Raw genomic sequence first — 15521 nt, 5'->3', positions numbered from 1 at the left:
TTATAACCACTTTTTAAGATTAACACAAGGAGAGAGGGATGGTTTTGAACCAGATAGCCCAAGTATGGGAAAAGGAGAAGTCCCAGCAGACATAATTAGTATCTTTGGAATATTCCGGGAATTTCAGCAGTCACCTTGGAAATGTGCTGAAACAAATAATGGGAGGCAAGTATTCAAGGATGTCACATTGAGGTACAAAAGTCTTACTATTCCATAGGGCTCTTTCGTTGTTGTTGTTGAGAAAATGGACATTTAAGGCAGAACAATGAAAAGAATCCTGAAGAATGTGTTCAATTTTTATCCATTTGATTGCTGAAAGCTTTCATCAAGGGAGTCCCCTGAGCTGCGGAAAAAATGTCCCCAACAGAGGATGGCAGCTCAGAGGGACACACACACACACACACACACACACACACACACACACTCACAGGCATGCTATCCATGATTAAACAAAACAATAAAAAGAATCTGATACAGTTCCAAACTTAACAATGACTTAAAAGAAAGGCTGTCTTCCTTTTCCCCTCCTCTGCTTAATACAAGTATAGGGTAATTTTCTTCTTTTTAATAAAATTGTACAATCTGATGAGTGGTGCAATTTAGCACCCTATGTCAATTATGGATGCTGAAAATTTCAGAATCATGAGATCGCCAAATGGAATCTCTCTCTCTCTCTCTCTCTCTCTCTCTCTCTCTCTCTCTCTCTCACACACACACACACACACACACACACACACACACACACACAGTGTATGTGTGTCGGGGAGAGAAAAAGAGGGGCGAGCAGACATGTTAAGGGCAGCTAGTCTTTTTTGCTTCCCTCCATTTTATGCAGAAGGCTGAGTGGGCATGTCTGCATTTGGCAACTATGGAGACCTATTTTCCCAGGGAAAATGGGTTATGGCTGGAGAGGGCAAAGCAAGATGCAAGAGAGAAGAAAAAGACTGATTTATAAAAGGAAGCGACTCATGCCCCTAAGAAAGAAACATGAACTCTCCACTAGGCGAGGAAGGCAAACAAGGGAGGAAGGAAAGGCTCTCAAGGCGCCCTGACAGCATTCCCAAGTTGGTTCTCCCAGGGCTTCGATTTTTTTCAGAAACAGAAAGGCAAGGGCAGAACTTAGCTCACATTCCCATGAGTGTGCCATTTAAATGCCCATTATTCCATGTCACTCAATTCTTCGATGGTTCCCCAACATCGCAGTTTTGGAGTCCAAGCCCCTGAACACAGCATGCACAGTGCTCCTCAATCCTGGGTCTCCCCTCAAACTCATTTTTAGCCACTTTCTACTTCATTTGTTCTGCTCTTACAATGGTCTTTAAGCCTAGCTCCCAGCTAATGCAGCCACATGAATGACTTCAGTTGACACCACATGAGCAGAAGAACTGGCCCTGCTGAGCCCAGCCACCCCAGACTCATGAAGAATAAGGCATTGTTTGAAGCCACCCACTGCAGGGTAGTGTGTGACACAGCAGAAGATAAGTGAAACAATATGCATCTAGTTCTTTCTAGCCAGTGAGTGCCTAACACAGGGCAAGATGCAGTGACTATGCTACAGAGAGAGGGAGGGAGGATAAAAAGAGACCACTGGGATTAAAGGAGGGGTGGCCAGTGAGGAGGGAAACCAAAGTGACAGACCTCAAGGCCAATTCTTAGCTTGTGGAGAAAAATGTGTTGAAGTAGAATTTAGCCGCGAGGTGAGATGCACAAAACAAGGAGAAGCGGTGAGAATTTCAGGTAGAAGAAGTCAGTATGCAGTCCACTCCTGAGCCAAAGGCCTGGGCTAGGGAGCCAGGAAAGACTCGACCAAGGGCTGAAGGAAAGATGCTGGAAAGGAGAATCGAGTGGATATGATGACATTGGAAATGGCGGGAAGGGAGACAACAAGAAATGACAGCATCATGATCTTACAATTCGTGGGGATAAAGAACAAAAGGTCAGTAACGCCTCATTGATGGAGAGGCTCCCGGCTCCCAAACTCGGCCATTCAGAACGCCCTGCTCAGATGGCTGTGGTGGGTGACACGTCACTCAGAGGAAAAGCCACGCTCCTCACAGGCAGGACTAGCCCTGCTACTTCTGACCTCGCTGCCCATCTTTCCTTCTCCACTTGGACCCAGATACACTGACTACGTCCTGTCCCTCGACATGCCAGGCACATGTACCCCAGGATGAGCTTCTGTAAGCGAAAGCAGGCAAGGCCCAAACCCCGGGATGCTTGAGCTTAGAGTAGGGCAGAGAAAAGCACAAAGATGAGTCACCAAAAGAGACAAATAACATGGTGTCACGGAAGGGAAGCCAGAGATTCAAAAAGCTAACAGTCGTTCATGATCATGAAAGTTTCAGGGGTAAAAGCAAACAGAAACAAAGTTCAATCGAAGGAAGGAAGGAAGGAAGGAAGGAAGGAAGGAAGGAAGGAAGGAAGGAAGGAAGGAAGGAAGGAAGGAAGGAAGGATGAAAGGAAGAAGTGGATGAGAGCTGTTCACAGCAAACAGCACTGGCAGCCAGAGCAGGGAGTAAACCCACAGCAGAAGGCCCCTCAGTCCCCACCATGCCTGCCAGTCAGCAACATCCAGAGGCTGGCAGAAGCAGGCTCTACTCTTACTAACCCGATGAATTCCTCAGCAAACCTTTCCCATTCATTCTGGTCATCTTATCTCCATTAATCAAGCCCACCAGACTCAAAAGCTGGAGCATTCAGGAAGTGCTTACTCAAAACCCCGAAGCATCCATATGAAGACTTCAGACCCCAGAACGATAACAGGGCGAGATATATTTCTATTCCACAGCTGGCGATGCCTCAGCACACTTTTCGCTTTCTAGAAACCCTGTCGGCTTAATTTATGTGGCTCATACCTCATTCCCTTTCAGGCGACAAGCTTTTTATCTTTTTCTTTAGGAAACTTATCTTCAGGATTTTTCAAATCCTGGCTGTCATTCATGTCTGATGGACTGTGCTCCGTCTGGGGTCTCTGGTAGATAAGCAGGGCTCCTTTCGAGGCTGTCTGTCTACATGCCCCACCCTGCGATCCAGCCTAGATCCTAACGGCACTGGCAGAATGCGAGGGCCATGTCTCTCCCCTTCCCTGGTACTTCACTTCCAAGCCACGAAAAGCCGCTCGGATTTTTTTATTTATTTTTATTTTTTGGTATCTTTACTATCATTAGATTAGATGCTTCATGCGTAAGTCAGCCCAAGTGGAGTGATGAGGTAGAGAGAAAGGCTGAAGCTCTGCCTCATGTACACCTCAGCATTTGGAGTTTAAAAAAAAAACTGCTCAGAAAAAAAGATAAGGCTAAAATCAGATCTCAGATTAAAAATGAAGAAACTGTGACTAGCTGAAGCCAATTCAAGCTGAGTCAATTATCACCAATTGTAAAAGATGACCTATAAGAGGTCCCGGTGCCCCAGTACAATAGAGTAATTAAATCTTTATAACGGAGACAGAAAATGCCACATAATTAGACACAGCCAGAAAAGCGTACGGATGCTTCCCCTTCCTGTGGCTGGCCCGTGAAGGCAGGCCTACACTGGCAAAAGGCCGGTCCATTCTCCCATCACTTAGCCTGCCCGAACCACGAAGGTGGAGTTTCCTTTGGCAACAGGCCACTAACAATCCTTGAGTCCCTTGCCTACTCCAGGTCCAAATAAGTACAAGAATAACAGCGTTTCTACCCCCACAGGTACCTGCCCGGTTATGTGTGAAGGAAAAAACAATCTCGCTGTTTAGCGAAGGGGTCAAGGGCACAGCTTCTGGAGCTAGGCACCTAGCAGTTTTCTCATCTGTAAAATGGGTATAATCAGATTACAAAGCTCACTGGATGTTACTGGATTAAACGAGTTAAAATGTGTCAAGGATTTTGAACTGTGCCTGGCATACAGTAAATGCTATATGAGTTGGCTCTTGTCATTCTGCTGTTGCCATTGTTGTTATTAAATACTCCACATCATTAAGTATTTGACAGTAGCAAGAGTTGCCATCATCAACCAGTTGCAAGGCTGTTAACACCTACCCAGGCAGGACAAATCTGGGACACTGGTCACAGGAATGGAGAAAACAAGCCAATGCTAAGCGGCATTGCAAAGGTAGATCCTTCAACCAAAGTCTGGTGCAGGAGGCAAGGGAGCTAGAGATGTGAGGTGTGACTCCAGCTTTCGTTCAGGGAGTGTGGGAGATCCGGGTTCACAGAGGGACAGGAGGAGGAGACCGGAGCTCAGGGCAGATAACCGAGTCTGAGGCCCCTCCTAGACTTCCAGGGAGGATGGCCTTGGGTTTGGCTGATGCCCGCTCGCCTTGAACATGAAGCTGTTTCTTTTTTCCTCCTCCCGCATGAACACTGACTGGACACAGAGCCAAGGCTGATCCCATGGGAAGATGGGACAATGAATCACAGAAAATAACCCCCAAGGACTCTTTCTGTCGACAGAGAGACATTTCCTGAAGGTTTATTCTGTACCAGGCACTCCTGATACACTATCTCATCTCACCCTGACAATGACCCCATGTTGCTGTGGGCACAGAAAGGTTACGTAACTTGCTCAAGATCTGTGGGTTAGCAAGAAGCAGAGTGAAATTTGAACCTGGATCTATCAGAGACTAAAAATGCCCTCTCTCCACTGCCCACACCAGTGCCTGCTCTCTGGTAATGACCAGTTTATCAAAATCAGCAGGAGAGCCTCAATATGTGTTCAGTGGCATTTAAGAGGAAAAGAAATGTCCCTTAGACCAGAGGTCGCCAACCTTTTGGACCTCACGGACCACCGGTTGGCAACTGCTGCCTTAGACAACTGCTAAGTCAATCCACATAAGTAGATGTGAAGTATAGAAAAGAAGAGGACCAGGTTACAGACCAGAAACTTATATTCAGTCATTCTGAACAAGCTGCCTTCATTTGTCCACCCTTAAAATGGGAATGTTAATATATGTCCTTCCAGCTCCATTTCTGTATGGTTGATGAAGCTCCTATCAGACTGACGCTCTCGCAGATGACAACTATAAGCTCTGGACAAAAAAAACACACAAAAAAAAAACTAACTAGGGGAACTGCAGAGTGAGCCCAGGCAGGGAGATACTGGAGGGGACTGACACGTGAAAGAAATGTACTACACCAAGTTTTTGTTATTTATGGCTGTTAGCCAAGGTCAAGTACCAAAGGGGCAGCTAAAACTCAGAAATCCATAGTCCGACTGGCTTGGGAAAACAGAAGGCAGAGTCCAGGGCTACATCAGCTGATGGAATATAAAGGGGGAATCCCAGGAAGGAGAGAGCTGGAGAAGGAAGCCTCAAAATCTGTGTATAAACTCTGTCTGACTTTCTGGTTGACCACTGAACCACAAAAGATACCCTCCAACCAGCCAGTTAAGGCTAAAAGAACAAACTGAAGATTTGAGTCACCACCCAAGAGACCGAGTTTACAGGTGAAGTCCCATCGAGTATACTGCCTGCTGAGTCTCCACATGTAAGAGTCACAATGTCCAGGATACATTCCAAAATGTGATTAAAAACGTGACTCGTTCTTCAGAATCGATAGTCACTGATTGCTAAACCCAAGTGACTTATAAGTTAGAATAAACAGACAGGGATTTTAAAATAACTATTATAACTACATTCAATATCTGTCCAACCTACCTCACAGGGTTGTTCAAAGCTAAAGTATGACCAGGCAAGCAAAAAGTGTTTAGGGAAGTTTCATACATGCTACACCTACAACGTAAAAATGCAGGTTATCCCTTCCTGTCTGTCCCTAGAAACCACATAATGAAGGAACCTCTGACAAGTGTACGGTGGGAGGACCAGACCCGGGGGGCATTATGAGAATTCAGCTGGAGTGTTCTGGGATGACGAGGAACACCTGACTAAGTTGGGTATGGAACCTCGGCAAGGCAGAGACCATTCTGTTGTTTCCAACTCCAGGGGAATAGGATTTCCTATTTGAAAGAGACAGGCTTTGTCCCAACACATGATGACCTTCACCGGCCCACAGACCGGTCTCCTAATTACACAGGAGGGATGTCTGAAGCTGAAGTGATTGACACAATGTGAAATGATCAAAAGCTGAGAAATGTGGCCAACGCAGGGCCATGGTGAGACCAGGAGTTGCCAAAAAATCTGGATTCTTCCAGAGGCTGGTGCCACCTGCTTGAATGACCCTGTAGGAGTTCTTTCTCCACCAATGGCCTCGGTTTCCTCATCTGCACACGTAGGTGGGTGACCTCAGAGGTATTCTCCCTTCTAAACGTTTCTGGGAAATCACTCTTGGCCACAAATGTCCTCATTGATAACATCCATTTCACAATTTTAGACACAATTACCCTGTTTATCCTATCAGCATAGTGAGTTCAACACTGTTGGCCAGAGTAAAACATATCAGTTACCCAGACTGGTCAAGATGACCCAGGTGACTGGGGGTTGAGACCCCAGATTTCCAAAATTGGCCATCATCTTATCACACCTATTGATAAACCCAGAGTTCTCTGAGTAGGACTAAGAGTTCCTTATTGCCAAATGATTAAACAAGGTAAGGTCCACAAAAGCACTCTGCATTCTTGAAAGTACTATAATTCATATAAAGCATTTGATTTCCCCTAAGCCAGCCGGCCCTTACCTCAGAGAATGAGCGTTTCCTCAGTCTGCCCACTTTTCTCTATCCTGCCCTATCCTCCGGGGGTGTTGAGCCCCACACCTACCTCTGGGCTGCCCTCACTCTGTAAACACTGACCTCTCCTCGGCCAAAAGATGCCTGTGGTCCTTGTGGCCTAGGTTGTGCCACATTTCACACTGTTGCACACTGTTCTACCTTGCATTTCCCACCCAATGAAGGGAACCACTGTCTGCCAGCGTCCTATAAGTAGATGGGATCTTGGGCAAGGATTAGGACAAACAACCTCATTTTGCACACGATGGAGAGATCATTTAAATCATTCCTGTCTTATGTAGTAAATCCTGTCAGGCCCTTGTGTTCATCATTCTTACTGGACTCTTCCTTGCATTTGGTGAAATAAAAGTAGCTTCCACTTACTGAGTGAGCCTTGGGTAGATGAGCCTACCCAATGCTTTATCTGATGACCTCATTCAGTTCTATCCACCCCAGGGAATATATAGACATTTTACAGAGAAGAAACGAAGACTCAGAGGGGCCAAGTAAGTAACTCACTTGAGGTCACAGAGCAAATGAGACAGGTCTCCCACCAGGTCTGCAGGCCTCATACCCAGATCTGTGCCCCACCAAAGCCCTTGCTTTTAATCACTCCACCAGTGCTACTCCCTGACGTGCAGGATGATGGACTGATAAATAGCCACTGATTAACTACTAATGCATGTTGCTGCTATTGGCCCTCCTCCCTTCAAGATAAACACAGGCTGATCCTGGGGCCATGAGAAAGATGCCAGCACACCCCCAGGAAGCCGGCCAGCCCTGCGGCGATGAGTGATGCTGGGAACAATGGACTGGACGTCTATGGGTGTCAGATGGCCACTTTAAAGCACTCAGGGAGAGGTGAAGACAAAAAGTAGGCTTCCATCCAATGCAATTTTTAAACCACTGATTCACCATGCAATGTGGTGCTAAAAGGAGCCTTACCCACCACTGTGCTTGCAAAATTCTGTACCTTGTTGGGAAAAAACATAAAGCACCATTTGTTGGTCCAACATTCCCTCTGGAGCAAGTTGGGAGACAGTGTTCTCATAAGCTGGAGTCCACTCTCAGTTCTGTCCCTTCCACAGCCAGCATATACAGCTCAAGCAGCCAAAGATCAAAGCAGAGATAGCTCCTCCCCTCTTAAATCTAGTAGAATTTTTGCTTCCTGGCCCCACAACTTTTGATCTGCTGGTTTGGAGGCTTGGTTCCTAAGGCAGCAATGCTTCTGCCAGATGGCACAGCAATGGCTTCCCTGAACTGGAAGCGGAGAGTAGGCCCTGGCCATTTGGATTATAAATGCCACAAAGCAAAAGGCAAAGAAGGTGGTTACGGTACTGGTTGGGGTGAGTGAGCCCAGTTTCCAAGGGGACGTTAGATGTCACCATAAAATGGAACCTGGGGAAGTTTCTGGAGTGCCTCTTGGTACTTCCATGTCCAAGAGCAACTATTAATGAGAGAGAGAGAGAGAGAGAAAGAGAGACCAACTAATGATTTAGTTTCCTAGATCATTCCACCAGGCAATGAACCCCAGCAGGGTGAGGTATTGCCTGAGGGCAAAAGCCAAGCCCCAACAGTCACAGTATCCACCTCTGAGCAATGCCGATTCCTCTTCTTGTTCCACCAGCCCCATCTGAACATTCCATATTCTACAGACTGAACTACAAGTATGAGTTCCTGTTTGAAAGAGACAGGCTTTGTCCCAACACATGATGACCTTCTCATGTCACCCAGAGAAGGACACCGTGCCAGAAGGACACCATGACTTCATGTCTCCTCTTCTGATAAAAGAGCAAGAGCATTGTCGGAAGAACAGCTGCATCTTGTTAAGCAGAAACAATGCCGTTTTGCTATGTTGAGAATGTGCACAAAGATGTGCGGATGCTGAGAATTTGAAAGTGTGGACTGTGTGTCCCTCAGGTCCACATCCGCCCTTCCAGACCCTGACTTGCGTTGTGAGCTGGACTCCACATTCCTCGATGCTAGCTGACTTCCTACCAAGTTCTGCCAGTGAGGGCTCCAGGTGGAGATGAGAGGCAGGGGAGGGGCAAGGGACCTCCTTCTCCTGCTTGCAGCACCTCATCCTGGTGGCAGTCGCTGGTTCCAGCCTCCAGCGTCTTTCCATACTCCTCATGTAGCTCAGCGGTAAATGCAGAGGACAGGGCAGTTAATGAGATAGAAACGGTCTCTGTCTTCACAGAGCTCAAAATCCAGCAGGGGAGGAGACACAGAGCGGATAAGGAATTGTGATCACTGCTGTGAAGATGCCCAAGTTCCTCTGAGAGCACATGGCAGAAGGTCTGGGAATGATGTCAATGGAATGGTTACATACTGGGACTTGGGCTATTGGTACCAATATGTAAAGAGAAAGGCACCAAACCACATTCAGAATGATCAACTGAGACTGTTATCTGCCTGAAGTCAGTATACCTTTAAAGAAGGCTGGTGTGAACATGTAAGAATTTTTAAATTATCTTGTTTTATGGAGTTTTTATATGAGTCATTCAACAAGCGCCCTCGGCACTAAGGCTGCAGGGTTTAGCAGTGAACAAGGCAAAGTGGAACTCACATTATGGTTGGGGAAAACCATAAATAACAGCAACAAAAATGACACTGCATGGCCTGGCAGGCGTGACTCAGTGGTTGAGCGTTGACCTATGAACCAGGTCACAGGGTTTGATTTCTGGTCAAGGCACATGCCCGGGTTGCAGTCTCAATCCCCAGGGCGGGGGGGGGGGGGGGGGTGAGGGGGGAAGGAGGGTGTAGGAGGCAGCCGATCAATGATTCATCATTGATGTTTCTCTCTCTGAAATCAATTAAAAATATATTTTAAAAATAACATTGCATGATGTCAAGTGATGACAAGTTCTATGAAGAAAGGAAAGCAGGGAGTAGAGGTTGAAAGTGGATGGGGGCGAGGGGAGGGGCTGTGTTAGGCAGGAAGGTAAGAGAAGGCCTCTGAGGAGGCGGGCCTAGGACGAGGGGGAGGAATGAACCGTGAGAAGATCTGGGAGCAGAGAGAGAAACACGCTGCTCATGTGACATCAGAGGAGCCTGGAGCAATGCCAATGTGAAAGGCATCCCCCCATCTTGGGGGAAAGCTGTCCCCCCATCTTGGGGGAAAGCTGTCCGCTCGTTTCCAGCAAATCCTCCAACTCAGACATAGCTCAGTGGTTGAGTTCACGTCCCCACTCTGGCGTGGGGTTATTTTTCTTTACTTTCAATTTACATTGCAAGCTGGAGAGAAATGAATTACATCCCCCTGGGTTTCTCTGTTCCATACAATTAAGAAAAGCTATTTCTTAGTCACAGGGCGGATGACGACACCAAGATTTCCTATTTTCTCTCTGCAGGGAAGCTGTCATCACTCAATATTAATTGATCCTACTTTTCATCCATAAAGCAGGGTCTGAAACAAATTTTTGGTCACAAAAATGGCAACTATTACACTATTAAGGTAAATTATTAATGGCATCTCTGTTAAAGTACACTCGTGTTCACAGGGCATCAGCTGCCTCAACACAGATGGTGTTTCCTTAATGGGGAAAAATGAGTAAATTATTATATTCCTGCCCTATACCAGATAAATTGCCAGCGCCTATCTCATTTAAGGTTGCCAGAGATTTCCCACCATTTCATCACTACTAGGAACGCACAGAAAGAGTGTAATGTATCTTGGTCCCCAGCAGGAGAGCATGTCAATCGAATGCAATTTTATTTTCTTGCTAGACAGCAGAAAAAGTGAAAAACAGCAAGACACAAGAAACTCAAAAACTAAAGAGAGCTAATAATATATACAGCTTTCCCTAGACAAAACCTTGATGCTTATTTTTAAAGTAGGGGACTGAATTAGAGGACCCTAGTTTAAGGAAGAAAGGAAGGGAAGAAAAGAAAGAAGAAAAAAATCCAGTTGTATCTACAAGTAATCAGCCCATAAGGAACTGGAGACACATGGGAAGGGCTGAACCCCTTAATCCTGATGGGGTGACCAGATGCTGGCACCCAGTGAGGAACAATGGTCAAGTTTAACTGAGGGCTTTGGATGCCCGTATCATCCAACTTCTCTTCAGTCATTTATTCAGCTAGGGACTTGTGGAAGGGTAACCACAGGGCATCTGCATTCCATCAATATGCTTAAATGTCACCCATCTTGACTTTCGCAGCTAGAAGCCAGGATTAGCAATTTACATCCAGGGTGATGAATAACTGTGGTCGAAGCAGAAGGCTTTTCTTAAACATATAATTTAGTCTTGGGAAGAGAGGCGCTCTGCTCAGCAAGGCCTATGGCGTAAAAGGAGAAAAGCTACAGGCGTGGCTCGTGCCATCACAGAAAGGACAAGAATGTTGTAAAAATGAACAGTGATCATTTGCTTTCATGCTAGCAGGGCACACGGGGATCACTCTTACTGATGGCCTTGAAGGGACCCATGCCCCTGCCCCAGATGCTGGGTGCTGGTTAACCCTTCCTCTGGAAAACTGCCCTCAGCCAAATGGGAGCCACATAGTCTGGGAATTTAAGAGGCTTGAGAGCATCCCAAAAGCCACTGATATGGCCACTTCTTTATATTCACTGTGGTAGATAGAAACTGTGAATTGTGTCCATTAAAACCCATTTCCACCTCCTTCAAGCTAGTCTTCCTGAAAGATAGAGGCTGGAAGCCAAAAGCTACATTTCCTGTTTACAAATGAGGAACCTGAGGCACAGAGAGGTTAAATGACTTCCCAAGACCACACAGCTAATGAATTTGAAGTCTGGCTCAAAAGAAACAAGACTTTTAACATAAACTTCCTTGATTAGTTATCTAATGATGTTTCACAAATTATTCCCCAAAGGCAATAGCTTAAAACAATAAACATTTATTACCTTGTAGTTTCTGTAACTCAAGAATCCAGGTGCAACTTAGGGGGGAGTCTCTAGCTCAAGGCCTCTCATGAGGTGGCACCTGGCCATCGGCTAGGGCCAAAGGGATCCACTGGGGGAGGACCTACTTCCAAGCTCATGCACATGGGTGCTGGTAGAACTCGGGTCTTCCGGGGCTGCTGGGAAGGGGCCCTGTTCCCCATGAGCTGTTAGCAAAGGGCCCCCCTAAGTTCCTTGCCACGTGGGTCTCTCCACGGGGCAGCTCCTGGGATGCCCAACTGACATATTCCCTTACCTCTCTGAAGAGGGGCCAATAAGGCTGTCCAACTAATGCATCTTCCTCTTACTCAGTCATATGTATACACCTGAAAAGCATGTTTATGCAACAGAATTGGGGGGGGGGGAATCCCACCTGCTGATAAGTGTAGCAGCTACTCATCAGCTACATAATTTTCATTTATCAGGAGACCTGGACTGTAAACAAGGAACAGCTGAAGGCATGTCTGAAACACAGAGTTGAGGAAATGACCTGGCTTCCTGCAGAGGGAGTGAACAACAGAGAATCCACGACGGAAGCCACCGTCTTTAGCAACCTCATCTTGGAAGTGACATCCCATCACTTTTGCTGTATCCTATTCACTAGAAGCAAGTCACCAGGGGTGTGAAGACCAGGGGGCAGGGATCATTGGGGGCCATCTTGGAGGATGCCTACCATGCTGCTCAGTAACACACAACGAATAAGCAGAAAAGTTGAGCTAAAGTTGTTTTTACCTCTGTTAACTTAGCTCCCCAATCTGAGTTCCATCTAAAACTCCAACATTCCTCCTGGTTGGTTCACCTCTCTGGGGATCTGGAGCCACCCTTAAACCACCTCTGATATCTCACTTTATAGCAAAGAAAGTAAAGGGTATTAAGGAGAAAAGATACGTTTTCTTTTAAAAATATATATATTTTTACTGATCTTAGAGAGGAAGAAGGAGAGAGAGATAGAAACATCAATGATGAGAATCATTGATCAGTTGCCTCCTGCATGCCCCCTCTCGGGGATGAAGCCCACAACCCGGGCACGTGTCCTGATCGGGAATCGAACTGTGACCTCCTGGTTCATAGGTCGATGCTCAACCACTGAGCCAAACCAGTCCAGCTAAATAAGTTTTCTTAAATTTTAGTTATTTTGGTCTAATCCATTTGTATAACGTCCACAATAAGAATCCATCGAGTAAAGATAAGAAAAGGTTTGGGTTTTAATGTACAGTTTCCAGATTGGCAAGAAAGAGTAGTGAGGAAAGGAGCAGTTGGCCACCAGTTTGGGGGGGATCAAGCAAGGAAACCCAGAAAACCCTAAATGCCCTTCTCCCTGTTCCCGTCATGGTTCTGGCATCAGGCTGTTGGAAGAAGCAGCAGTAACTTTTCTTTCACAAGCTTCATCTCACTCTTGCCAAACAGACCATTTCTCACCAAGAACGCCATCAGGGACTGAAAGCCTGGAGTGCATGCCCAGGGCATCCTGGACGCATCTATTCAGTCCCCAAAAGCTCAGCCTGTGGGCAGAAGCAGCCCAGATGAGTCCCTCGCCCTCAGGAAGCTAGAGGCACTAACCCAGGGGATTTCCCAAGCTGCAGTGAGGTGGATCCAAAGTTCAGATTGAGTCTAGGATTTCCCGGGCCTTTCTCTGTCCACCAAACAGCATACAAATCTCTAGCCATGCAGGTCAAAGATAAATCGTAGTAAGTTGAGGCAGATGCTTTTCCAAGATAAAACACAGAATCTATTGTCCAGCCAGTGTGGGTCAGTGGTTGAGCATCGACTTTGAACCAGGTTTGATTACTAGTTGGGACATATGCCCGGGTTGCGGGCTCGATCCCCAGTGTAGGGTGTGCAGGAGCAGCCGATCAATGATTCTCTCTCATCATTGATGTTTCTATTTCTCTCTCCCTCTCCCTTCTTCTCTGAAATAAATAAAACATATATTTTAAAAAAACAAAACACAGACTCTATTAAGGCTGTGCCCACACTGGACTGGCTTCCAGATACATGAAAGGAGACACGGGCTAGGACATTCATAACGTAGAATTGGGTAGCACATTTATATATTTGTTCCTACATTAAGAGACCTCACATTCTTGTTCACCTTTGCATGCCCAGCCTAGACCTTGAAAAGGAGCAGGTATTCAATAAATAGTCAATGAATTAATTTTGTTGAATATCCTGTCAGACAAGACTGTGTTCTCCATGAAGGAAACCCTCCCACCCAAGTACGCCAGCTCCCTTGGGAATGGATTACCAATCTCGCATCAAAAGCAACATTCATTCCATATGGCGCCATATTGTGCTTATGCTAACCAAGCAACTCTGAATTTACACCTGGGATGCCCAACTGAAATATTCCCTTTCCTCTCTGAAGAGGGCCCAATAAGGCTGTCCAACGAATGCATCCTCCTCCTACTCAGTCATATGCATACACCTGAAAAGCATGTTTATGCAACAGAATGGGGGGAAAAATCCCACCTGCTGCTAAGTGTAGCAGCTACTCATCGGCTACATAATTTTCATTTATCAGGAGATCTGACCTGTAAACAAGGAATAGCTGAAGGCATGTCTGAAACACAGAGTTGAGGAAATGACCTGCTAGAGTTAATGACAGTGACATGCAACTTGAAGCCAGAATCACATACCTTTTCACACTAGAATTGCTTTTGGAAAAAGTTCATAGGTAAAATTCAACAGGCCTGCTGATGCATCGGTGCAATCTGGCTGAAATCCTGGATAAAGCTTCTTCATAAAAATTCTTTGAATCAGTGTCGCTAATAACAATAATTAGTGGGGTGCATAGAACATTAACTTGTTTTCTGTTCCGTTTTAACCAAATCAGATAAAAGTTATGACCACTACCACAGCGCTGCTCATATGAATCCCTGCAGAAAAATAACTCAGTTTTGCTTTGACAGATAACAGTCATCACCAAGGAATTTCATTTTACTGAAGGCAGCCTTAAGTCTCTGAAATTTACTGCTTACATGCACACACACACACACACACACACACAGCCCTGAGCCTATTGTCAGATAAGACTGAATGTTGTTTCTTAATTTGGACTTGGAATAGCTGGAAAAAGAGCAAGATGCGTTTTTATATTAAGAAAGGAATGCAAAGAATGCCTTCCTCTTAAATCAAATCTTATTACCTCCATTAGTGAATATTTAACAATAACATTAATACCAACAGCACACACGGTTGCATTATCAAAAGGAACAATAACATACAAGATGTACTAGTATATATGAGCTTTGCTCAGAAAAGCTTAAAGCCATTTCACACATATTATCTCATTTATCTTTAAAAAATCCCCGCCAACGCTGTAAAAGTGTATTTATCTGCGGTAAGACATGTTTTATGGGAACCGATTTCCTTACCACTCTGCATCTTCTGTTTAAAAACAGGGTCTGGTCTGTGAACAACATAAACTGATGAACAAAAAATAGATCCAGAGACAGAGAAGCATCGAACTGACTGTCAAACCTCAGAGGGAAGGCGGGGGGAGTAGGAGGTAAGAGATGAAAGGACTTGTATGCATGCATATAAGCATTACCAATGGACACAGACACGAGGGGGGTGAGGGCATGTGCTGGGGGGTGGGATTGGCCAGGGGGAGGTCAATGGGGGAAAATATAATATTGTAATAGCTATGTACAAGCCATGGGGGGTACTTGAAATATCAGGAGGACCACTCTGTAAAGTATATGATTGTCTAACCACTGTGTTATACACCTGAGCTAATCTATACCAATAAAAGGGTAATATGCTAATTAGACCGGGAGACCTTCCAGACAAAGCCATGGTGGTGGGACCAAGGCAGAGGTGGTTAGGGGCAATCAGGCCAGGAGGGGAGAGCAGTTGGGGGTGATCAGGCCGGCAGGGGGGGGCAGTTGGGGGTGATCAGGTTGGCAGGGGGGGCAGTTGGGGGTGAGCAGGCTGGCGGGGAGCAGTTGGGCCGTGAGCAGGCTGGTGGGGGGGGGCAGCTGGGG

At 46.0% G+C, this 15521-nt stretch overlaps 1 protein-coding gene across 1 annotated transcript in view; it reads right to left on the bottom strand.

Annotated features, from left to right (window-relative positions):
• The window catches only part of RFTN1 (raftlin, lipid raft linker 1), a 176298-nt gene that overhangs the window by 133493 nt on the left and 27284 nt on the right, over positions 1 to 15521 (bottom strand). The window lies entirely within an intron of this gene.

The sequence above is a fragment of the Myotis lucifugus genome, unplaced genomic scaffold (genome assembly GCF_000147115.1).
Source record: "Myotis lucifugus unplaced genomic scaffold, Myoluc2.0 scaffold_8, whole genome shotgun sequence".
NCBI lineage: Eukaryota > Metazoa > Chordata > Mammalia > Chiroptera > Vespertilionidae > Myotis > Myotis lucifugus.
Note: the sequence above shows the minus strand (reverse complement) of the source record. Positions and strands in the feature narration are given on the sequence as shown.